Source organism: Pezoporus wallicus, unplaced genomic scaffold, assembly GCF_028554395.1.
Source record: "Pezoporus wallicus isolate ANWC-B61680 ecotype Strahan unplaced genomic scaffold, APGP_CSIRO_Pwel_v1 contig_7363, whole genome shotgun sequence".
Taxonomy (NCBI): domain Eukaryota; kingdom Metazoa; phylum Chordata; class Aves; order Psittaciformes; family Psittacidae; genus Pezoporus; species Pezoporus wallicus.
In genome coordinates, this window is record NW_026641434.1 from 320,629 (window position 1) to 346,959 (window position 26,331).

The window sequence follows — 26,331 nt, forward strand, 5'->3', positions numbered from 1 at the left end:
TGCTTCGGTGTTGCTTTCTGAGCACCCCATGATTGCTTGCACACTGGCAACAAAGCTGTAAAGGACATTTCTGTCACTCACTGGATGCTGGTCACATGGGGATTCCACATGAGCTCCTGGCTGACAGGTGCATGTTGTCTGCACCCTGACACACACACACACACACACACACACACACACACACACACACACACACACACAATCTCTATGAGCTCAGGAAGGGATAAGGCCGTCCAGAGCCTTGGCTGAAAAGAAAAGAAACAAAGGTTTAACTGCAGGCAGTGAGGGAGCAGGTGATAGCTCTGTAGCCAACTGGGCTGAACTATTCCAGCTATGGAGGGAGACATCACCGCTTGGTGCCTGGACTGGGATAAAATGACTGTCTGCCCAGTGAGAGAACAGCAAGTCCTATCATCAGTGTGTGAGTCCTTACCCACTGGGTGAACTGCCCTGCAAACATGTTTCTTTTATTTGTGTCCTCAGTGGCATGGCTTGTGTGGCATGCACTACTTGAGATAACACTGAGAAGACAAAACGCAAAACTTCAGCAGATATATTGGCATCCTCAGGCCAGCAGTGCTTGTACTTAGGCGGGGGACTTAGGAAAGGCACAGCAGGTGTAGTTGCTCTGCAAGATGGATGGGTGCCATTGGATGATGTGTCCTGAGGTGCTCAGGCCTAGCTGGCCCTAAGACTTTCATCAGGACTCTTTCAGGCAGATCCACCAGTGCTGTCCCACTAGCCAGGTGTACAGGCTGCACCATGGGCAGCGTGCACATCCTGGTCAGAGCTGCAGAAGGGAAACCTCAAACTCCTACCCTTGTATGTGCAAGGCAGGCAGCTGCGCCTGGCCAGCTTCCATGGCAGCCACAGCTTGTTTATACCTGCTGGGACTGCTTCCCAGTCAGAATGGGCAGTGAGAGCTGGCCCCTTGAGTATGTATGCTGTACTTCTGGAAAAGACGCTTCTTGACAGTACTTTCTGTTTTTTGAGAATATTTCACCTGGAGTTTACAAACTGCTTTCCTCAGGAGGTCTGGACTTTCTGTTTATAATCTTCACTGTGGGAATTCTCCTCCTTGGGGAGCATTTTTAAAGGTGTCGCTGGCAGCAGGTGGTTGTCTGGGGATGACACAGTAGCCTGCTGCTGTCCCCTCTCTGCAGCCCCTCCATTTTGTGGGAGGTCACTGAGTGAGGGGGAAGGAAATGACCCTTTGGGGCTACAAGGAGAGAAGAGAGCAAGACCAACATGGAGCTTTGGGGTGTCCTGCCCACCCTTTGTTCAGGTGAGATGCCCTTTAGTGCATTATATCATTACTAGACCCTTGCAGGTATCAGCCCCATGAAGTGCTTAAGTCAGTTACAGCAGTAAACTCTGTAATGTAATGTAGCACTCAGCTAGATGGAGGGTTTTCCAGTAGTGCGTGCTTCAGCAATGAATCTATCAAGTACGTTGCTGACACAGACAGGCTGAGAAATGAAATCTCAGAGATGGAGGGGGAAGGCTCTGCCCTAAGACTGAACAAATGGAGGCTGTGAGGCAGGATTACATGAACTGACTTGTTGAGGAAACCCTCAGTCAAACTCTATGAGAGTGAGTGACCATAAAGAAGACATAAAAGACTCTGGGTATTGAGTTTGCTTAGCATCTGTCTCCAAAGGTGCAGCTACAGAGGCATTATCATTAGGCAGCTCCACTGACTGCGGAGTTCTGGATGTCTCAAGACCAGATCCACAGAAAGCTTTCTTTATTTGCTGTGAAATCATAAAAACGCTCTGGGCTCTGGGAATATGGGGCCAGAGGATGCATGTTCATTCAGAGACACAAAGGTGTCCAAGCAGTGCTCTGATCCATGCAGGGACTGCAGGCATTGGGGCAGCATTGATACTTGAGGCACTTGGGAAGGAGACAGCGAGGGAAGAAATAGCGCCAGGTAGGAAAAAAAAGAAAAAGGAGAAAGAGAAGCAGGCTGAGAAGCGATTTTCGGAAGAAAGCCTTTCTGTCCAGGGAGGGATGGTTCGTGGAGCTCACAACAGTGGAATGCTGGGGCACCCTGTGGCCAATTCCTTTCAGTCCTGTGGCAGCACTGTGGGCTCACTGTGCTGGCTGATGGCAGTCACTGGCAGTTGGTAAATGCTGTGTTGTGCCTGGTCTTAATTGATGAAGTTGTGTTCCTTTCTTATTTTCTTTAATTTTCCTATTTTACACGTCCTTCAGCATGGAGGAGAGAGGAAGTGGTGTTACAGTGTTGCTTATTTCCAACCACAAGTACTAAAGCTTCAAAGAGTTGTGGCCCATAGCAGAATGAACTTCTATGGCTGCCACTGTTGCTGTGACCGAATGTCTTCCCCAGTGCTGCGCTTTTTCCTGCATGCATGTGCCTGTGTGTGTGCCGCAAGGACATGGGAGGCCACAGCCACAACAGGTAGCATGGTATTAAGCTGACCCATGCTGTGACTCTGTCCCAGCAGATGTTGGTAAAAGCCTTTTTTCCTTCTGGATTCACTGAGAAAATGATGTGAGGGCTAGCAACTCTTGGGTAATGTGCCCTTCAGCATCCCACCAGAGCATGCAGGCAATGGTCCTGTATGGGCATAATCAGCCAGAGCCAGTTGGGCGTCTTGCACCTGTGCAGGGTCTGGGCACATGTCCCAAGCCATGGCTACCACAGCTTTGTGCCAGAGACAGAGTGCTCAGTTGGGTCACAAGGCTGGGGCCATCAGCTGGGGACCCCTGTTGTGTCCCTCAGACTGAAACCCACACCAGTCATGGGTACACTTTGCCACAGCACAAGACACAAGAAGATCCCAAAAGATCCCAAACCAGTTAGTGATGCTTTTCTGGTGGAGCTAATGAGACTTGACATGCAAACACTGAGTGAAAAGTGCATCAGAAAGGTGCCTGGTGCCAGGACTGCTCACCTCTGTGTAGGTGTCAGCTCCACTGTGACCTCCACTTACTAGTCCTGTTGGAGGGCTTGCACAGCAGAGCAGCTCCAGGGCAAGAACCAGGCCCAAGAGGCTTTGCAGGACCCCACCGCAGCACTGCAGTGCAGGTGGGCACGTGTGTAGATAATGCTGTGCACACGCATATGTATGTGTGGCCACGCTTAAGTCTCTCAGACCCTTGTGGGGAGCATGACGGGGTGGACCTGAGTCCTGCAGTAGCCCTGGCCACCAGCTGGCTAGACCCCTGTGTCCAGGGGCTCCTGCTCTGCAGTTAGACCTGCCTTCTGCTTCTCTCAGCCTCCTGTGGGAAGGATCCTTGTTCTGGTTTTTCACTTTCTAGTGGCCTTTGTAAATTCTGAAATTACAGAAACTCATTTCATTGCAAATGGAATTCCTTTCCAAGAAAAAAAAGTAAAGAAAGAACAAGCTTGGTTTTTTTGTTTGTTTGTTTTTTTTTGTTTGTTTGTTTGGCGTTTTTTTTTTGTTTTTTGTTTTTTGTTTTTTTTTTAAATAGAAACAAACTACTTGGTATTAGGGACTTCTAGCATCAAAGAAATATGTATCTGTTGTATCCACCAAAGTCTGCAATGCCTGCATTGAAGCTTACTTCTTTAAAAAGAAAAGAGAGGAAAAAGAAAAGAGAGGGAGAGAAATAAAAGCCTCCTCCCCTTGAAAAATGCATACATAAAAAAAGAATACTCGTAAAAATAACTGTTGAATTGCCTTTGAAAGTAGGGGATAACATCTGTTGCCAAACAGATGAAAATGCTTCTTAAAATGTGTATGTTTTGTATTCTTTTTTTCTAGTAGGAAAAGAACAGACTTGAAATCTTGGTGTTTTTTCCTTAGTGCTGTGTGTTGCTTTTGTGTGTTATAATATTTGAATGTAATTACAGCAGTGCCAATTTGCCAAAGATGTCAAACATTATTTTGGGGATTTTGTTCTGGGTTTTGGTTTTGGGAGCAAAAAGGGAGGTGGGCTGGGGAGCAGGGATGATAAGGCATGGGTCAAAAGGGGAGGGAAGGCATTTGAAGATTTATTTTCTTTATTGGTTTGGGTATTTTTTCTCAACTCTTTCTTGTCAATACTGAAATTTGTGATTTTATTCTAAGTTAAATGGTTGATTGCAACATTTTTATTTTTAGATTAGTTGAAGAAACATGCAATAAGATTGGCGTAGTTCAATATCTGTGTGTCTTTTCATGAGAGTGACTGTTACTTGTGGACATTTGGTTTTATGTAACCTTTATGTGAGATAATTATTTGTAAATATTTACCATAATTTTATTTGTTCCTAAAATAAAAGTAATTTTTTTTAAGTTCAAGACGCCTGATTTCATTCTTGTTTTCATCCTGTGTCCTGGACCCTGAGTCACCATGCAAATGGTAAGGTTTGTGCTAGTAAGGCTTGTCCAGGTCCTCAGATGTTCTCAGTCCTGCAGGTGGGCTGATGGCCTGATGAAGCAGAGACAACTTCTATGCTAGCCTCATATGCAAACTGGAATGGTTTGGTAGCTGCAGGATTAATCTTACTAACTACTATACTATAAAACCCCTCATTAAAACAAGCTATATCTAATGACTGATGAATTATGTATTCTCGATGAGTTACATGCAAATGCATCTACATTTGGATGCAAAGGCATATGTGGGGGCTTCTTTTTGGTGCTACTGATGTTTCTTCAAGCTGACCTTTGTCTCCATCTGCCACGTCGTGCAGCAGTTCTGTGCTCCTCCAAGTGCATGCATGCTTGGTACTGCTGTCTGGTGCGCATGACCAGAGACAAACCTCTTGTGTAGCCTTGGGTTGTGAGAAATTCACTTGGATCATCATCACATGTGTTCTGCTTGTATTGGCCAGTGTGGCTGCAGCACCCCTAACACCCAAGCACTGGGTTTGTGAAACAATGGTGAGGGAATATTCATTTGAATTGACACAAACATCTGTTTGGACTGAACTCCCATATTCTCTGTCTTCATTTTAACAGTATTTTGGCAACTTGAGGTTGCTAGAAGTTGCAAATTTTAGTTGACAAAACAAATAATGGTGAATGTGTCCAGAACTGATGCTCTTACCTGTTTTGAATTCCTAGTGTTTTACTAATGATGCTTGTACTTAGTCTGGCTGGGGTGGCATTAATTCTCTTCCTAGCAGCCATTATTTAACGACAAATATAGAGCTGCCATGGTCTATATTTGTGGCTAAAACAGTGCTTAGAACACATTGATGTTTAGCTCTTGCTGGGCAGGCTTGCACATCATCACATCTTTGCTTCTTTCTCAGAAAGCAGACTCAGGGTGCACAATAGGCTAGCATGGCACACAGCCGGAGGACTGAACGCAAATGACTGAAGGGATGTCTGTGCTATTCAGTGTTGTGCTCAGCAATAAAACTGTGGAAAGGACATGCTCCTAAGCAGCTGTTGCTCAGGGACTGTCTGGGCACCATCAGCCTATTTGTGGGACTTTGCATCACTTGGATTTGATTTCCCCCATCCTTCACTCAGTAAATGGTATTTGTCTCAACCCCTGAATTAGTCTCACTTTTGCTCTTCCTATTGTTGCCCCCACTCAGTTTTTTTTGGGGAGGGAGTGGATGGCTGGGTGGATGCTCAGCTGTGTCGTGGTTTAAACCCAGTCAGGCAACTTGTTCACTCACTCCCAGTGAGTGGTGCTGGGCTGACAACAATCAAGCCCCCCCCCCCCCCCGGGCTCTCCCCTTCCCTGCTCCCGGAGGAACGGGGGAGAGGACCGAAAGAGTGCAACTCCTGTGGGTTGAGACAAGAACAGTCCAGCAACCAGTGTACAACACAAATCATCACCGCTACCGCCAACTACAACAATGATAAGGGAAAATAACAAGGGAAGAGAATACGATACCACCGGCCAAGAAAAGAGTCCCACCCGGAACCCGTGTCCTTCCGGGTAACTCCCAGTTACCCCCCACCCCGGGCATGAGGTGCTGTGGTATGGAATACCTCCCTGGCTAGCCTGGGGCAGGCGCCCTGTCTCTGCTTCTTCATGGCTTCCCCTCCTCCGTGGCAGAGCATGAGCCTCACAAAGTCCTTGGTCAGGGTAAACATCACTTAGCAACAACTGAAAACATCAGTATCACCAGCACTGTTCCCAGGCTGGAAGCCAAAACACAGCACTGCACCAGCTACCACAAACGAGAAACATGACTGCTACTGCTGAACCCAGGACAGCTGTTATCCACATTAAACCCACCACAGCAACATACTCATGAGGAACATTAACATCAGTTCTGACAATTGAAGTCCAGGGAGCTAGGGAGAATGGTGCAAAGCCGTATTATTTCTGTGTACCCATACCATACATTTTAGTCTTAAACCTGAGAAACAGAACTCATGGAACTTTCCACAATTCAGCAAATAATTGTAGCTAAATAAAATCACAGTCTAATCACAGACAATATGCAGAGAGAGGCAGAATTTAGTTGACCAGTAGTTTGCAACCACTATTTACTCGAGCCCCAGCAGGCTTCAGCTTTGGAAGAAGCCTGTAATCTCTGCTCTGGCATCACAAAGTGGGGATGCTTTCATGCAATAGCATTTCAGAATGGAGTGGGTGTTCTTGCGCTGAGTCTGCAGAATCATGGAATGGACTTGAGAACAACTGCTCAAAAATCAGATTTCTGTAATGGTCAGGTTCATCCAGCAGTGCTTTTCCAGCCAGGCTGTATGTACCATTTGACTCGATGTGTTCCCTGCTCTGTCCCCAGATTTCTCTCCTGCCATTGGTCACCAACCATTCTCCATGCACCATGCTCACCCTGCAGCTCTCTGGAAAGCAGGGCTTTTGGGAACACCTCTTCATGTTCTGTGCCCTGTGCAGGCAGAAGTGGCACTGCCCACCTCATCCCTCCAGGCAGGTGTTTGCTGTTGTTGTCTCCATCAAAATACTGGTGCCCTGAGCAACCTGGTGTCACCAAAGGGGGTGGGAACCCCCTGTGCTCCCTCTGAGCTCTGGGACACTCAACTTCTCATAGGCAACATCTGCTGGTGGTGATGCCTCCAGGGGAGGGAAGAAAGCAAGCCCTCAGCCCTTCAGAGCCCACTGCGTTGAAATGGATGGCTTACTTTGCAGGCTGGTGCTCAGAGGCCACACTCATTGAATGTCCTACGGCAGGGAATGTTCCAGTGCAACTCCAAGCACTTCATGAGGAGGAGAGAAGGTGGATGAACCCAACCGCCTTTCACTTGAGGGCCTGTGGCAATGCCTCGGCAGCCTTAAGGAGAGACTCATGACACTGCAGCAAAGGTACTTTGCAGAAAGGTCAAGTGGTCACACCAGGAGCCACATTGTGGCAGTCCTCACCTTGCAACAGTGCGCTAGTGGTAGGGATTGCCATTCCTGGGTCTATATTTTTCTACTTCCTGTGTTTCTGCTGTCTTTCAGACATGCTAGGTTAAGAGAGAAGCAAATTGTTTGTACTGCAGCAGGCAGGCAGTGCCTGCTCCTCATTATGTCCTCCCACTTCTGTATGTGAAATGCCACGTCAGCCTGCTGGCAGGAGAACAGTGGGATTAGACCTGACAAAACTGCAGTGAGAGGCACAGGATCTTTCTGTCTCTCCAGGTGTGAGGCTCCATACTGCTTCATTCAGCAAGAATGACCTTCAAGGATGCAAATACAATTTTAGCTCAAGCCTCCATACAAATGGCCATTGTTTAAGATGCCTGGCAATTGTCATTTAAACTTTTAATGACTAGGAAATGAAGACCCTTGGTTAAGCAAAGTAACGTCTCTGTATTGTAATAGATTTTGCAAACAAGGGGAATATGCAGCCCGTCCAGGAAAGTCAGAAGTAGAGATAGCGGGTGCACAGGAGCTGGTACAAAGGGATCAAAGTGACAGCCCCTTTGCCAGGATTCCTGCAATGGGCCATGATGGCAATGAGCAGGAACATCTGGAAATAATGTCATAGACAGCTGGTAAGAAATTGTGGCTTCTGTTTCAGGATTTCATGACCTATTTTCATAATCAAATAAAGCCCAAAGTCTTGAAATGCCCGAGGGAGAAAGAAAATTCTTTGTCTGTGTATATACACTCTTGGAGCTATTATAAAGCGACCTTCAGGGCAGTGTTCCCAAAACAGTGGGGCTACTGACCATACCCAGATGGTGAATTGAAAAGTATGCTCCAGCGGACACCCAGCTAGATTGACTTCTTCCTGCCTTCAGGCTCGTGGTGTTTCTCACTGCCCTGCGTTCAGCAACCGTGACACTCACCCATTCACCTCTCCAAAGGCTCTACTGGACAAGAGGCTTTGAGCATACCTGAAACTGGATCTCATGCTCTTGCTTCAAACTGAGCAGTAGGCATTGAAAGTGTAGCCAGAACTGCAGAGCTAAAGATTGTCGCCATGGGCACAAGAAACTGGCCCACTCACTGCAAAACAGGGTTGAGGGAAGATGATCATTTTCCCTGGGACTTTTGCAGAGGGTCCACAGTGTTAGAGCATGGTAAAGGAACAAGGCCCTTGAAAGTAAAGCAGTAAAAAATACTGCTGTTTGAGTCAACAGGACCTTATTTTGAGGAAGATGCTAGAAAGCTGAGGGGGAACAATAGTGTTTTGCTGACACTCAGTAGCAGGAAAGCGACTGCACCAAGAAACACACTCCATAGAGCAGAACCAGGAGCAGGTGAGAGAAGAGGAACCAGAACTTGATCTTTAAGGTCCCTTTGCACCGAAACTATTCTATGATTCTACAAACTTGGATACAAACCAATTGGATTCTGGTACGACTGATGCAAGAGCCTCCTCTCTGGCCATAGCCCCAGATTCTGCTCTCGGTGTGATGGGATGACCTTGCCAACACCTAAGCTCCCACCCAGTGGCTTGATCATGATTGCTGCAGTGGAATGAAGGAAGGAATCAGAAGGGAAAAAGTAAGAAAAAATCGTGAACTTAATAAGAAAATCAAAGCTGTGCACAAAAGCAAAGCACAGCAGGAAGTTCATCCCCTGCTCCCCAGTGGCAGCCAGACATCTAGTCACTCAGAGAAAGCAGAGCCTCAGCACACATAGACACGTTTCAGAAGATCAATGACATAATTCTGAACATCCTCTCTTCCTCCTTCTTTCCTTGAGGTTTTATGATGAGCATGACATCATCTACCATGGGATATTGCCTAACCCTGGCCCATTTGCTGGTGGGGAAGAGTGAGAACCCAAGAAGCCACTGATACGAGGCAAGCACTGCTCAGCCATAGCTGCTGCTGGACTCCCAGCCACCCTTCTGATGTCTCTAAGAGCCTCTACCACCTCATAGTGCTGGGAAAGTCACACCTGATATGAGACTGCTAAATTCTGGCTCCTAACTCTATTAAACCCACTGTAAACAGTCCCTGATAACACTTTAAAATAACAGTCCATTCCAGCAGAAATGTTTAATTAGAGTGGAACTGACAAATGGAGTCATCATGATTAATGTTACTGTAATGAACACATCTGCAATTTGGTACAACACACAGAAATGTCTGGCTTCCCAGGAAACCCTCAGATACAGAGGGTGTCCTTTAATATTCATAGAGATATAATAATTCCTCTGAAGGAATTTTATTGTAATTTAGCATGAATTAATGTCCATTTATCACACTGTGTTACCCAGTGCAGCAATTAATCTAAATCTTATACATGCAGTGTAGACTTGTCTAAGAACACCCCATAATAGAGAAATCCTTTGAAGAAATATGTTTGCTGTAGGTCGTTAATGCTCTGTGTGCTAAAAGGCCTTTACATTAAACTAAGTTAAATAAACTCTTATTTAATATATCAGTGTAACTTTTTCATTAACAAACACATTAAAGCCTTTTTCATTTACGTACAGCTGATACAAGCATATAATAGTAAAACGTTCAATTAGCAGAGCAAAATATAACTTGGAGTGTCTATATGGTAAGAAAATGCAAGATAAGACAGGGGTTTGACACACCAACCTCCTATCTTCTGGTAACTGTGCATTGGTCCACCAAGAACTTCACAGAATGATAGAATCCTAGAATCCAAAGTTGGAAGGGACCTCAAGGATCCTCTGGCTCAACCTTTCTAGGCAAGCATAAGCTAGACTAGATGTCCAGCACCATCTTAACAGTGTCCAGCACTGGGGAGACCACCACTTTCCCAAGGAGATTATTCTAGTGGCTGGTTGTTCTCATTGTGAAAAAATTTCCTGTTGTGTCCATCCAGAATCTCCCCAGGAATAACTTGTGCCCATCACCACTCACCTTTTCTATTGGACTCCTTGTAAAAAGGGAGTCTCTGCCTTCTCTGTAGCCACCCTTTATATACTGGAACGTGGTGATAAGGTCTCCCCTGAACTTTCTTTTCTCAGGGCTGAACAAGCCCAGCTCTCTTAGCCTTTCTTCACACAGCTGCCCAGTGCTTGGATCAGGTCTGTGGCCCTTCTTTGGACCCTCTTCAGCTTGTCCACATTTTTTTTTCTACAACAGTGACCAAAACCGAACACAGTATTCCTCATGTGGCCCGAAAGGCAGTAAGCAGAATGGGGCAGTGACATCTTTATCTCTGCTGGTGATGCCTTTTTTGGTGTTCCCCAGTCTCCTGCTGGCTTTCTTTGCCACAGATTCACACTGTTCACTCCTATTGAGCTTGTGTCCCCCAGGACCTCCAGATCCCTTTCCAAACAGCTGCTCTCAGCCAGAGAGATCCCAGCCTATGCTGCACTCTTGTAGAACTTGCAGTAGGTTTATCTATATAGCCTGGCTCTGGGGTTTGCCACACAGGTTGTTCCAGGACAACAGCTGCCAGGAAGGGGTAAAACCCCACAAAGGAGGTTTCAGGCTGTCCTGGGCGCACGCAATTTTCTATATTGGCAGAAGCTGTCCAAGCTTCTGTGCTTGCTTCCCTCCACACACCCCCTGAAACAATATGACTTGCCATGGGTGCTTCTGATCAAGGCACCCTCTGCCACACACATTGGTGCTTTAGTTCAGTTTGCAAGCTGATTTTAAAATGGCTCCACTCCCTTCCTAGTGAGGGGAACTGAAACTGCACATCCAGCACACTCCAGCACACTCCAGCCCTGATGGGATATGGGCATCATGGTAGAGAAGGACTGTGGTCCCATGCAGGGCAGTCCCATCACCAGCAGTCTCCACTCCCAGTGAGGAGCACTTACGTTGGCATGGGGGCTCCTGCCTATGTGCCAGCCCCATTCCTCATGCAAGGACTGTGGGGAACCCTGGCAGCAGAGCCCTGAGGGTCAGAGCCAGAGTAGGTCTCCTCGATCTGTGTAACAAGTCCCCAGAGCAGTGCATCACTGGTGTCTCCTTCACAAACGGCTTGCAAGATGCTCTTGAAATAGACTCCAACAAAGCTTCCACAAGGGTGTTTTTCTTGATTCTCATGTTCAAATTATAGTTACACAAGATTTCTGTGGTGGCTGTAATATTCTTCATTAGGAGTTTTTAAGGAAAATAAGAAAACTTCTCATACAGGTAGAGGAATAATCTGCCTTCATTCCTGCCACCTGCCTTCCATTTACATGTGTGTAATCAAGAGAAAGAGAGGTGTTGACTGTTCTTGGCTGGAGGAGAAACCTTAGTTAGTTAGTGGTCCTCTTCTGGGACTGACTGGCTGGTCCATCAGTGGGAAATGTAATAAGGCATGCAAAGATCTAGATACAATCACAGAATCGTAGAATTGTTCAGGTTGGAAGAGACATTAAAGAGCATCCAGTTCCAACCCCCTGCCATGAGCAGGGACGCCTTCTACTAGAAGGCCCCATGCAGAATAGTGACTGAAAAAAACAAGGGATGTATCCCAGCTTTTGGAGCCATATGATTATTACAACTTAGGCTAGAAAAATACCTAATATAAAAGGAGGAGAGTAGCCTGTTCTGTGTGAATCTTAATGGACAAGCCTGATGGTTGAAGAAGAGCTCCATGCCTGTTTAATTGGCTTTTATGAAAATGTCAGTGCACAGAAATCCCTGTTTGCAGTATAAAAACCCAGTTTAATACTTTACTTTCTTGATGCAGAATTCTTCTAAAAATCTTTCATCTTGCTTGTCACAATGTGCTCTGCATGTACTACTTTGAGAGGCTGTTAAATAAACCAGAAGGCTCAGGATTGTTTGGCTCATAGACTGACTTCAGGACCATGAGTTTAAATTCACTGCCTGAAAACATCGCAGTGATTACCGGGCTATAAAAGGTGCAAAATGAAATAAACTTAGAGTACCTGCTCAGGGGGAAATGGAGGAGCAAAAGCTTTTGAATACCAATCAGAGAATCCAACACATAAAACAACAGGAGGATAAAAGTTCTGGAAAATGGAGTGTTCAGAGCAGAAAAAAAAAAAAAAAGGAGTAAGATTTTTATATCTGAGTTTCTTTACAGCAAACAAATGGTGACAGTGTTGGGTGCTGTCCTCTGAGAACACCCAAGTGAAATGCCTGCATGAAGAACATACATTCTGCTTGTCCCTTGACTATTAGGTCACAGATACTGAAAAGAAAATCTTTGCTATATGCATCCTGCCAACCCTCCCACTGACACCAATGGAAAATGTGCTGGCACACACATTTTCCATTGCTTAGAAGTTTCTCGCTTCTAAGAACAGCTTCACTCTGTCCTTCCAGTTTGCCACCAGCCAGCACATGGAGGAAGAGAAGGAGAAGGTGGAAGAGAAGGAAAATGAAAAGGAGGGGGAGGAGAAGGAGAGGTGAAAGTTTCTTGTGGCAGAGGTTCCGTGGTTGGTGACTGTGCAGGGCCTTGTCCGGTGGACCCTGCTGTTCAATGGACTCTGAGACAAGGATACAAAATGAGCTTGGTCCCTTGGTGGGCTTTTTTTTGGGAAAGGGTAGGTTGGTTAGTTGGTTGATTGGCAGACATTTTTTGCAACACATTGGCCTCTCATAGATGAATTTTAGCACTTAGGGAAGTGAAGTGGCTTATCTTATTATGTGTGTTAAACACAACGAAGCTTTTCTAAGCAATATAGGAACTGCCTAAACCATCAACTCCCAGCAACTGGGAAGTTGCATGGCTGAAGGATTGCTCTGAACGCCCATTTGTCTTTTGGTCCTTCCTTCATTATCCCATGCCAGCTGCTGCATAGATGGGGTACAACTCAGTGCAGAGGTTTAATCAGTATGGCACTGTTAACCCTGTGCAACCGTAGAATCATGGAATAGTTTAAGTTGTAAAGGATCTTAAGATCAATTAATTCCAGCCCCCTGGTATTGGCAGGGGTGTCTCACACTCGATCAGGTTGCTCAAAGCCCATCCAAACCTGGCCTTGAACACTGCCAGAGGTGGGGCAGCCACAGCTTCTTTGGACAACCTGTTCCAGTGCCTCACCACCTTCACAGTATAAAACTTCTTCCTTAGATCTAACCTGAACTTCCCCTGTTTAAGTTTAAACCCATCACCCCTTGTCTTATTGCTCCAGTTGATGATGAAGAGTACCTCTCCAGCATCCTTGTAGATCCCCTTCAGATACTGGAAGGCTGCTATGAGGTCTCCATGAATCTTCTGTTCTCCAGGCTGAACAGCCCCAACTTTCTGAGCCTGTCTTCATACAGGAGGTGCTCCAGTCCCCTGATCATCCTCGTGGCCTCCTCTAGGCTTCCTCCAAGAGTTCCATGTCTTTCTTATGTTGGGGACACCAGAACTGTACACAGAGCTCCAAGTGGCGTCTCATGAGAGCAGAGTAGAGGGGCAGGATCACGTCATTTGACCTGCTGGTCGCACTCCTCTTGATGCAGCCCAGGATGCAGTTGGCTTTCTGGGCTGCAAGCACACACTGCCAGCTCATGTTCAGTTTCTCTTCATCTATTAAATTTCCTTCATATGGTACTAATAGCAATCAAACTCCACGGGCTGTTCTCACTCTCCTCTGGAAACAAGTGTCTCTATGTACCTAATCCAGAAGAGGTCATCCTAGAATTAAACTTCAGGCAGACAACAAGCATTTCCAAGGGGATGGAGGGAAACAGCAAGCAGCTTTAAACTTTCATGCTCACTCCATCACTCTTTCAAGCACAGGATAGAAGAAGAGCAGCAAACTGGAACCAAAATGAGCTGTGCAAACTTTGTAGTCTGGGAGAGAAGCAAGGGAGGCCTGAAGACACCTTGCTGGATTGTCCCCAGATTGTAATCGCGTAACACATTTAATCTGAAACAGAAGTATCTCTGAGGAATGGAGGCAATATTGACTCACAGTCCTAAAGATACTAAAAACACAATGGAGTTTTATCATTTCTTTCTAAGCATAACTTGAGTAAGCAAAGCAGGGATGGGTAAATACCTCCTCAGTCATCCAAGCCATAGCACACATTCCAGATACCAGCAGAGGCTCAGTTCAGGTCAGGACATTCCTCCTACTGCTGATAACAAGAACAGGTTCCTACAGACCAACAGCTGTAGCATGGAGTGGGGCAGAAAAGTCAGGAGTGTGGCACTTTGGAATCAGCAAATCAAGGCTAATTGTGTGCAGGTTGATGCCATCATCCCTAACTGAAGTGGTGCTATTGCCATTGATATATGGCAAACAAGGATTTGGTTTATGTTAACCAGTCCTGGTTGCTGTCTGGAAGATAAAGTTTTTCCAGCTGAAAGAACAAGGGAAGATTAATATAAAAACTACTGTGATGCTGAGGGCAAACAGCATTTTTTTTTGGTTCAGACAAGGACCAAAAGCAAAGACGAGACATGAGAGGACCAGACAAGACAGGACCAGAGCACCTGAGCAACTCAGAAGTGTGACAGGTCTTCATTTTATTCTGATCCCTTTCTTACTATTAGGAGAACTGAGGTCTACAATAGTCTACTGAATTCAATGACTGCTATATTCAGTGTAGCACCAAACAGTTCAGATTCCCTGCTGTCCAGGGCTGTTTTCTTGAGACTACATGGCCAAAAGCAAAAAAGATGCTGCCAAAGAAGTGGCTAGGAGATGCTTAGTGGATGATGGTACTGGGGCTCTGGAGGCACACAGATGATGCTCTGAGATACTCTGACCTACAGATCAACACCACTACAGCAACATTAAGATCAGCACCTCTGATAGATGGGCTGAACGTGGCTGTTATGTCTATCCTGTGGCTGTGTGGAACCACGGCAGCCACAGACTAAGCTAATTCTCTTGAGTACCACTACAAGACTAGGAGCCAGGAGAAGGGCTGAAAACAGATGAGAGTTTCATAGGATCATAGAATCACAGAATTAGCTAGGTTGGAAAAGACCTTTACAATCATCAAGTCCAACTATTACTCCAGAACTGCCGAGACCACAATTAAACCACATCACTGAAGGCCTTGTCTACACAGTTTTTGAACACTTTCAGGGACAGTGATTCCACCACTTCCTTAAGAAGCCTCTTCCAAGCACAAAATTGTAGAGGTTGGAAGGGATGTCTGGAGTTCATCTGGTCCAACCGTCCTGCTTAAGCAGGACCACCTCAAGCAGGCTGCCCAGGACCACACTCAGATGGCTTTTGAATATCTCCAACGATACAGACTCCACAACCTCACTGGGCAACATATGCCAGTGCTTGGTCACCCTCACAGTGAAAAACTGTTTCCTAATGCTCAGAGGGAGCGTCCTGTGTTTCAGTGTGTTCACATGGCCTCTGGTCCTGTCATTGGGCATCACCGGAAAGAGCCTGGGTCCTCCGTCTTCGTTCCACAGATGAGGCATTTGTACACACTGATGAGATCTGCTGGAGCCTTCTCTGCTCCAGGCTGAACAGTCTCAGCTGTCTCAGCCTTTCCTCATAAGTGAGATTCTCCAGCCCAGCATCTTATTTGCCCTTCAGTGGACCAGGGAGCCAAGAGCTGGACATAGAGGAAGTCACTGCAGAACTCAGATTTACAGATCCAACCTTGACACTGTCACTCTCTCACATGAAATATTTGTTGATTGGTTTCACTGGATTTCTCCCTCAGTAGTTATTTAGCTGTGAGCAGGTGCCACTGTGTGCATGATTTTTCAGTATATTATCGTATAACCAATAAAAATATGAATGAGATCTCAGCTGATTATTTGCATTTTATTATACCCAGTCACCAATATTTACAACCTTATAAAATTAAGCATTTTAAGACACAACCATAACATAATAGCATTTACAAGATGCTTTTTGCCTTATTTGTTGTTGTTGTTGATAATGATGATGTGATTTATGTTTTTAAATACTCATCTTGCAGTTTTCTGTATCTTGCCATGCATTTCACAAATAGCTTGCAAGCTGCCCTAGTTGTACATCCTTCCTTGCTGCATTAGAGCCAGTTCTCACTAGCTCATACCACTTCTTTGGATAGAAAGCGTTATACCCCCAGCTAACGAAACAATTCTCTACCATATTCATCTATTTCACAATTATAAATGAAGACTCAAAACTGCTATGTGTGTTGCTTACTAATCCAGAACTAATGTGACCAATATGAAACTCTGTATATTCACATACTGTCACTGGAAGAGTAGCACTGCATGCAGTGGAGGTTTTATACTGTACAGGAAAAAAAAAAAAGTAAATATAACAATCAGCTCCAGTGTAACAACTAAAATAAGTTTTAATTGTTTTCCCTTCACTTATATTTTCTGCTTGGCTGACTCTGCTTATGGCTTCTGGAAAGGCCAGCTCATCAGTTTTTGTTTTAATCAAGAACAGTAACTGTGTGAGTTATAAAAACACAAGATGATTCTTTGCTGAATACGATAACTACTTCCAGAAAATGCAAAGTAGTTTTTGAAAGGTTTTTTGATTAGTAATTTGTAACACAGGTATCTGAGTAAACAAGGTCCCCAAGAGGAGCTGGGAATCCAGGCTCAAGGAAGGGTTTGCCCCCCATGTTCCTGGGAGCAGTGGATGCATTTTCGGAAGCATGTCTCTCATTGGGTACTGCTGGCTCAGGACACTGCAGCTACTGCAGTTCTGCCTCTGTTCAGGATCAGAATGAGCATGATGAGAGTAGCACAGGCACCCCTCAGAAGGTGCTGTTGATCCTCGGATGCTGGGGCAGGAACTGAGGGCACATCACAGGTCCAGCTTACTTGAAACATTAATTCCCACCTTGACCTCGAGCAGGTGGCCCATAGCCCAATGGTCACCTTCCTCAGGCACTGCACCAGGGCCAGCCCCGTGTGCTTTGCCCTCCTTACAGAACAAAATCTGGGTGGCAGGACATGCCAAAACACTGGAGACTAACTGCTGGGGTGTAGGGAGAGGGCATCTTTTGGGGGAGATTTGCACCAAGGTTTTCAGCTTCTCTTGGAAACAGGTGAGGACTGCTTCACAAACTACTGCTGCACTGGCTGCTTCCTGCAGTATCTCAGCAGCTCACGGCCACCCTTATTTGAAGGGGTTTTGTGGTGTTTGGTGGTTCAAGAGGCTTATTCAGCCCCTCTCCAGAAAGAGATGAGGATGAGCAAACCCTGACATCAGCAACAGTGTATGCCTTGCTACCATCACCCTTGTCCTTAAGAATCCATCCATGTGAGCAGACTCATCCCCCCACTTGGTGGGGAAGCATTTGCATTTGTGCATGGTTTTCTTGTCCAGGTGGGGCAGAAAAGGGCCCTGAAGGGGAGAAGGCTGGGAGCACATGAAGAGGGGACAGAGGATAATGACAGAGAAAAGAGGAGGAAGCACCCTGCTGTTTTGCCAGGAGCTGTGCTGCAGTGCAACTGAGAGGAGGCAGACCAAGGTGGGACAAGGGCAAAATCTGACTACTGAGATGACTACTTTTTGTACCAATTTATGCTTAAAGCTTTTCTATTGTGAGTTTGATCTGCATCACCAATCACATACTTTTGCAAAGCAGTTTGACAAGAAATGAAATGCAAAAATCAGTGGTGGATTTCAAGAAGAATAACATTTGACAAGGAAGAGCTAAGAGAAAACTCTGGAGGAGCTTTTGGTAGGGTAAGTGCAGCTACAAAGCGCATTAAAAAAAAAAAGAAATTTCTAGCAAGAATTCAACGTAAAGCATTACAAACTGTTGAACGGAGTGGAATGGAACAGTCTACCTCACTCTAAATATCAGGTCTGATTTCAATATCATTATTAGCAGTGATTTGAATATCTAACCAGAAACTTTGAGGGACAAGATGACTGGATATTTTTTAATACACCTAGTTAAGTACTGCTGTATCCTGAAATCCTTTTGTTGTATACCTACTGAGTTATGAAATAGATTTAAGTGGATGAACTCTGGTGCAGGCTGCTCAGCAATGCATGAAGAAAAGAGTTGAAGGTGTAAAAGAAGTCAAATAGCTTTCTTATATACATTAAACTATTCATAAAGATAAAATTGTCTTTATGTTTTCAGTTTACAATGTCTTTCTTATGAAAGTAAGAGGTGTCATCAATTCACAATCCATTGATTTTACTGCTTTGTGTCATTAGTGGGAACACATCAGGAACTGCACCCAGGACAGGCGCTAAGTTAAGGGGAAAAGTGGGAAACAGGAGAAGAAGTTTCTGGTTTTGCAACGAGAATGTTGCTTCTGCAGGGCTCTCCCTGCTCTGCAGGGACAGAGAGGGAGCTGCCACTGGGTGGAAATTCACAGAGCCAAAGTGCAGGAAGCTCATGGCATTCCTGAGGCTAAGTTGCACCCTGGCCATGATGGCATTTGTGGACTTTGGAAACAGTGTTGAACAAATTTATTAAACAGGGAAGATATTAATGCAGTTTCTTCATATCCATATCTAACTTGTAATTAAGGTACCCTGAAGTGTCAGAAGAATGGGAACCAGGAGGGCAAAACATTATACCCCAGGTCTATGCCCCCGTAAGTGGCCTGTTTTCTGTAAATCTGAGCACACGGAATAAGTCATGGAGTAAAGCTTCATTAAACTAAGCCTGTGCACTCTCTGAATGCAGACAGAAGCCTAAATTTTGGAAGTCTGAAGGCGCAGCTTCAAATGTCAGGCACAGACCAAACCCATCCCAAAGAAAGTGTTCAAACACCCTCACCTAGCTTTGCTCTTGACATAGCTGCAAGTACCAGGGGGGCAGTAGGAACTGTGGTCTGGTTTGTGGTGCCCTCCAGAGAGCCACCTCTGCAAGCCCAGAGTAGCACAGTGGTACAAGAGCAGTTGGGCACACAAATGAGGGACCCAGGGGAAGAGACCTCGCACCTGGACCCTCCCCAGGGCTGTCTCAGAAAAGGCTCAGGGACACAGAGGCAGCTAGTGGGCAGCTAGAGTCCATGCCTGAATGCAGGAGGAATGTGTGTATATTCCTGAGAGGATGTATACATATATTCCTGCTTGTGGACCTCTGTCCTACTCAGGCGAAGGAGCAGGATGAAGCCCCTGATGCTGTTTGTGCCCATGTGTGTGTTTAATGTGTCTGTGTCACCCTGTGTGGCTGTCTGTGCTCACATATATGTATATATATGTGGTACATACATGTGTATGTCTGTGCCACGCTCCTTCACTGCCTACCAACTTGTGAATCACATTCGATATTTCCCTGCAACAGTGATTCATGCCTAAGATTCATGACCCCCTCCACAGCAACACTTCCCTCCAGCGTGCAAAATTTGCATCTGCACCATTTGTCTTGCCTAGTGCTAAAACTACCACATAGTCAATTTTGTCACTGCTGGCAGCAAGTTGGACCAGCTCAAACACAGGCAGCTCTTCAGGAGGTTTATGTCCCTCATGCAACAGTTTTCAGGGTTGTGTTTGAAAAGCAGTGCTCCTCAGAATTATCTGACCTACATGTGTGTTAGATGCATTAAATACACTTATGTATATGTATAGGAATGTGTCCCTGCTGGGAGGTGAGGCAGCTGTCCTCACTTCACAACGAGGAATGGAGGATCCCAGGCACTGGCCAAGTCTGCAAGGAGCACCTGCCATGGAGTGGGCTTCAGATCACGCTTTCCACGTCCTACATTAACGTTGTAATTACCACATCCTCATGTGCCATATGGTGCTGGCAGCCCTTTTTCTGCCTGCTGTACAGAAAAGCATGTATTAAACACCCTAACTTCAACATATTAACTAACCTAAAATAATTATAGAGCTAAAACAACAAATAGAGTGGTTCAATGTTGCTAGATAAAGGTAGAGGTGGCCAAGCTAATTCTCTAACCTGTCTTGTCTGTGCGGAAACATTGCAATAATTCACTGTTTGTACTTGAAAAACTTTCACTTTTCCAACAAATTTTACTCTCCTGCACTCGTCTTGCAGATAAAGGGGACTGCAGAGAGCAAACATCTGGCACATTCAAAATAAAACTTCTCATACGGCTGGGAAAATGGGACATCAATTCACTCTGTTCATCTAGGATCTAACTGGGATGCCCTGACATCCATCGCACTGGACAGAGGGCAGTAGATACTCACTGAAACTTCTCCCGCTGCCAAATATAAATGGCTTATTTTCAGACTATCAAATCCGTTTAACAAGAAGGTGAAATATGCAATTAGTATCATAGAAACAAGCTTCAGTTCATGATACATCTTAATTAGCTATGTAATTGTATCTATGTTCTATTTGTAAAGTCCAGTCTTGTAATTATGCTTGAAGACTGAGTGAAGTTTAGGTATTAGATACATGCTCCTCCCCTTCTCAAATGTCTGTGGATTATGTATTGGCTTTGGGGCCTCAAATCCAACAGCCAAACAAACCGAAAACCATGACCAGTTAAAAAAGCCATTCTGGTAGGATTTGTTGACATTTCATCATTTCTGGCAGGAGCTATTCACATTTTATCTCAGGGAAAAAGGAGGCTGCAGACACCAGACTTTATTTGTCCTCTACCAGTCCTGTTTTCTGGGCCAGGATTATTGTCTACAGGAAAATCAGTTTCTCAAGATGGGAAATCACATGATCACTCATGTTTATCTACAATCCCTCAGGAAGCATGATGCTTGAAACACTGTTTTTTGGTGAGGAAAACTCTCCTTTCCAGATACATATATTGCTCTAACATTTTCATACTTATTCAAAATACTTATCCATTGATAAACACCTGGTAAATGAACCACTCTTGCTGGAGCATCCCCATGGGTGATCATGGATTTTTTTGGATTGGATTTGACATCAGCAACATGCTATCCTCAGCAGACCTCAGACACCCATAAATTAAGATCCCCAAATACCCGTAAGGGGACATCTGTCGTAGGTGAGCACATGCAAACCTGGTGCTAAAAACCAGATGTTAAGCCCTGGAGGAAGTACAGTATTTCAGAGTAGAAGAGGAAGGGTCCTGCCTGCAGAGGAGGCGGGTGTTGGTAGCCCTGGTGGATCACACAGAATCAGTGTTTCACAAGTATGCGAGGGTAGTGCCCAGCTCACTCCCTGCAATCCAGCTGTATGCTGGCTTGGAGAGAAGTGAAGAAGCTACGTAGGAACCCGGGGATGCAAGTCAGAGTCATTATTGGCTCTTGACAGGTGGAAAAACTTACCCAGAGTTTTTTGAAGTTCATAGAGGATCAGTATATCATGACTCAGTACCTTTTTTTTAAAGAAAAGAAGTCACCAAAGGGAGTCAGTGTGTAATACTGGGGCTTACTTCCCAGCTTTGCAAGGCACATGTCATGCTGCTGCAGCTTTCCAATATCTAAGAGGGGGCTACAGGAATGCTGGAGAGCGACTCTTCTTCAGGAACTGTAGCAATAGAACAAGGGGTTATGGGTTTAAACTTAAACAGGGGAAGTTCAGGTTAAATATAAAGAAGTTCTTTACTGTGAGGGTGGTGAGGCACTGGAACAGGTCACCCAGAGAAGTGGTAAATGCTCCATCCCTGGCAGTGTTCAAGGCCAGGTTGAACAGAGCCTTGGTCAACATGATCTAGTGTGAGTGTCTCTGCCCATGGCAGGGCATAGGAACTAGATAATCTTAAGGCCCTTTCCAATCCTAACTATTCTATGATTCTATGATTTTATTCAGAGTATTTTATTTGTTAGACTGTAGTGCTTCCATTTAAAAAAGCTGTCTTGCAGAATTAGTGAGCATATAAAGCCTTCTAAAACTACCCATGGTTACTTCATAGCTAATTAATAATTAACTGATAGCTTATAATTAATTATGAAAAGGACAACAATTTCTCCTGTGATGCAGAAGGGCCAGATGAGGCAAGTGCCTGCAAAACCAGAACCAAATGTTATGTCTCTGATCCAGCTCCTTAGTTCTCCACCTGACCTGCAAATGGCTCTCTCCTGGACTGCAAGTACATCCTGGAAATGCAGCAGGAAGTTGCTGGATTGGAACTTCAAGTGTTTCAGACTTGTCTGGTGAGTCGTGAGGAGCAGGACGATTGCCAGAAAAATAACTCGCATCCTGAAGTATTGGCTATATGCTAGCAAAGCTGATCTTCTCACAGGATGCAGTCACTATAATCAAGGCTCCCAGGCACGTCTTGGGATATACTGGTGCCCAGGAACTTCATGGTTCCTAATAGACAGCATTGGGGAACTTTCTGAAAAGAAGAGACCACCACATGGTCAATGGCACTTGTGCATTGGAAGGTCCATTTTACCCTGCATGCCACCAAAAGTGGGCTTTAAAAGAGTGATTATGAAACCACCTTGTCAAAGCTGTTCTGTGGCCAAAATAGTTCTGTGAATGTAGGAGACATGTCGTGCCTCCCCTGCTCCCTGACCCCCATCAGACGTCTTGGGCAAGGGCTGGGAGGGGAGGATGGTTTTCGAATGTTAACATGGGTCAGAAACCACAGGAGGTTGGGTGTTTCACTGGTGGTTGGCTGCAGCATGCTTGTCTTGTGCAGATTGGCTTCAAATCAGTTACTATTTCCCTGCATTTAGTAATGAAGGGATGAAGCTGTCAGTGATGATCCAGCCTGAGAGCAGAGAGACACTGGCTGAGGAAGCAGCTGGAGGAAGCATCTCCCTACCTGGGAGGACAAGAAGGCCAGAGGAACTGAAATTAGCATATTTGCTTCTGCACTCTGAAGACCGTAGCTCTGAGAACAGCTTGGGGCTGAGCCACCCAGGCAGGGCAGGAGTCTGCAGCTGCCTGGGGACTCTCTTTTAAGCTCCAGATCAGCCAGGAAGCCCAGAGATGTCCCTGCTACTGCAGAACTGTGATTTTCCAAGCTTAGCCAGGGAGGGGAACACCCGTTAATCGCTCACATTGCCTGTTCCACCCCACTCCATTTCTCTCCTTCTGATATTTTCCCTGGAGTAATTCCCCATCCCACTGACCCTGCCTCTCCTGAAGAATGCCCTGCATTATAGGAAAAGCTGGTCTCCTGCTGCATCCCCTGAGCTCTGTGGGAGTGAAATAGGACAGAGAAGAGGAGAAATCACAAATAGGCTTTGCAGAGTCAGCTCAGAGGTACAAGCCTGAGATTCCTACCAGTCAAGCCAAGACCTTCCTCTTTGTCCCATACATGTTAGTAGGGGAGAGGGAGAGTAGCTAGGTGCTGCTCCCTGGCTTGTTGTTGATGGAAGAAAATCAGCTACCTTTGATCTGATCTACCACTAGGCTTGATACGGACCTGTGAGCTGTTTTCATTAAGAGAAGACACCAGCTGCTGAAGCCCTCCAGAGAGTCCCAGAGCTGCAAAGGAGGGAGGGGTAAATGAATTGTGTCACTTTGCAGTGGCTTGGAAAGGGATAACAACATCACAAGCTACACCTTGGAGATCTTACTGTGCAAACAGGGGAAGAGACTGGAGATGAATAAAGCCATGGTGATGCCAGTGATCTCATGCAAAACCAGAGCTGCCAGCATGTTTCTTACAAGAGAGACACCACCATAATTGCAATTCCAGAGAAAAACATCAGACCCACCTCTTACTCCAGGGAATTTAGGCACCTTCTGAATTTTCTTCATCCTGCTTCATCCTGCTCCAGTGCACTCAGGAGCCCTGAGTGACCATAATTCCCCCAGAGGAGAACTTCTAAATTCCCCTTAGCTCTATCAGGGAGCAGGTAAAAAAATCCCAAACCCACACTGGTAAAGTGTGCAGCTACCACATGTCAGTGGAGTGCCTGGTTTGGTAGATCACTCAAATCTGCAAAGTGTGCTGGTTTTACTTAAACGAACACATCTTTCACAGAATGAAACACGAGTCCGTCATGTACAAGCTTCTAATGTTGTCAGATTTATAGGAAGGAGGGATGTAGTGGAGTCACCATTCCTGAAGATATTTAACAGACACGTAGATGTGGTACTTAGGGACATGGTTTAATTGTGGATTTGGCAGTGACAGGTTAACAGTTGGACTCGACATGAAGGTGGAGGTGCAAAACCAACTGACTGAGAACTCACAGGGCCTGGTTGTGGCTGACAGACTAGGGAGGGACCAGGAAGTAGGGATGGCAGGATAAACAGGAACACTGTTCTTGAATACAGCACTAGTCACAGAAAAGTAAAGCATCTCTGAGTCAGAAAAAATGTAAACAAACTGGTTATAGCTAAAAGGAAGAATAACTTGGAGCCTGGGAACCTTAATTGTAGTGAGAGACAAAGAAGGAGCAATGCCTTTGCTTGGTCCACAAGACAGTTAAGAGAGACTTGACCTACGTGGTCTACAGGCAGGAACTTTGAGCACAAAGCTGGCAGAGGAAAGCTCCTACACTGGGCAGAGGAAGTCAGAACAGGAGTCAAGAACTGCATCAGACAAATGCAGAATATAGCAAGCATGTTTAAGTTGGGGAAATAGCTGAGCACTGGACCATATTCCTTTGAGATAAAATGCGTTTGTCACTGTTGACACCTCTAGATGTAGTTTAAAAAAATAGACTCATTGCTTGCTTTAGGCTTGCTGGTAAAGGATGATAGTATCAAAGCGTCTCAAATCGGGAGCCAGGGCAGGTGAGGTTGTGTTCCTTTCTGGCCTCCCCACATTTGGTGCTATGTGTTGGCTTTCAGCCAAAGTGTAATGACCTGTGAATGTTTGGGATGTGCTCTTGGGACACAAGGGGCAGAACACACTTTTCTCTGAACACTGGAGCCATTGATCTGCTTTGACTACAGTGCAGAAACACCATGGTGAGTAGAAGCCTTTGAAACAAAGTCTGATTAGATTTGCCATGTCAGCATACCACAACACCTTAGATGGCTTATGCCACAGGGAACAGACCCGAGCTGAGAAGGTCCAGCTTCAGAATCCGTGGGTTTATCTGGCTGGAAAAGAATGACCCCCAGCAGGCACTAGGGAGAGGGCAGGGTGTGCATAGACCTCGAACTCCTGTACACCTGTATAATTGCTTTAAACCTCCTGTTTGGGTCAATAAATCCCTACCAACTATTTTCTGAAAAGGGCATACAATAGTGACAAACTGCTTACAATAGAATTAATGTGAATATTAAGTTAATCAAAGCACTCACATTGAAACGGATCAAAAGAAGGAAGAAAAAAAACCCCAACCTAAAACCAAACAAAACCCCCAGCTCATAACAAGCAATCCATGTCACTTTTTTTCCCTCCTGTGTACTCTTGCTCTGTCCCATTTGTCTAGCAGTAATCTACATTTCAAATGATTACATGGGAAGCTGAAGTGGTAGTGACAGGGATAAACGAAGCTTGTTAAACTAATAGCTGCACTAATGCCCAAATATGTGAACTTCCAGAGTCAGGCAGCATCCAAGGCTGCTGGAGCTGTCAGCCCTGCTCCCCCTGGGCTCGTCCGCCAGCCGCTGCCACATGATGAATGGCCCTGTCGAGTAAATTCATCCGGGGCCCAATTAAATAGGCAGAAATGAACTAGAGCCGTCAACCAGGGAGAGAGAGAAGGAGAGGGAACAAGAGAGGGAGGAAGAAAAGGAGAAGATTAAAAAAAAAAAACAACGGTGGGAGAAGGGGAGAAATATTCCTCACAAAGTCAAGGAAGCTCCGGCACAGTGAAGTCATTCTGTCAGAAAATGGCCATTTAATGCTTTGCCGAGCCCACGACAGATAAGTCATTTGAGGAAGCTTTAGTGGAGTCCCAGGGCATTTCGTTTATTAATTATCAGCTTTGAGCAGGGGTTGCAGCCACCCTCTCCCTCTTTCCCATCCCTTTTTCTCTGCTGAGTGCTGTCAGCACCTGTCCTCCTCCTTGTCAGGCGGGAGGGCAGCCATGCAGTGGCAGGTAAGCTGGGCACATGGCAGCAGACAGTGGGGAGGAGTTGTGAGCTTTTGGTACACCCTTCTTCACCTTCCTCAAAAATTCCCCACCATGGTCCCTCATCCCCTCTTCCCACTGAGCCCCAAAGCCCCCCATTTCCCTGGAAGGGATCAGCTGGACCCTGCACAGAGCAGGGGACTGACCTGCCCCCCCACATCACCTCCCAACCTCAAATCCCCTCCCCTCATGGTGAGCCCAGCCATGAGGACTTGTCCCCCATGCTACGGGCAGGTGGGATCTGGCAGGGGATAAAACAGCTATTGGAGGCCATGTTTTCCCTCTTGAAGCCCAAA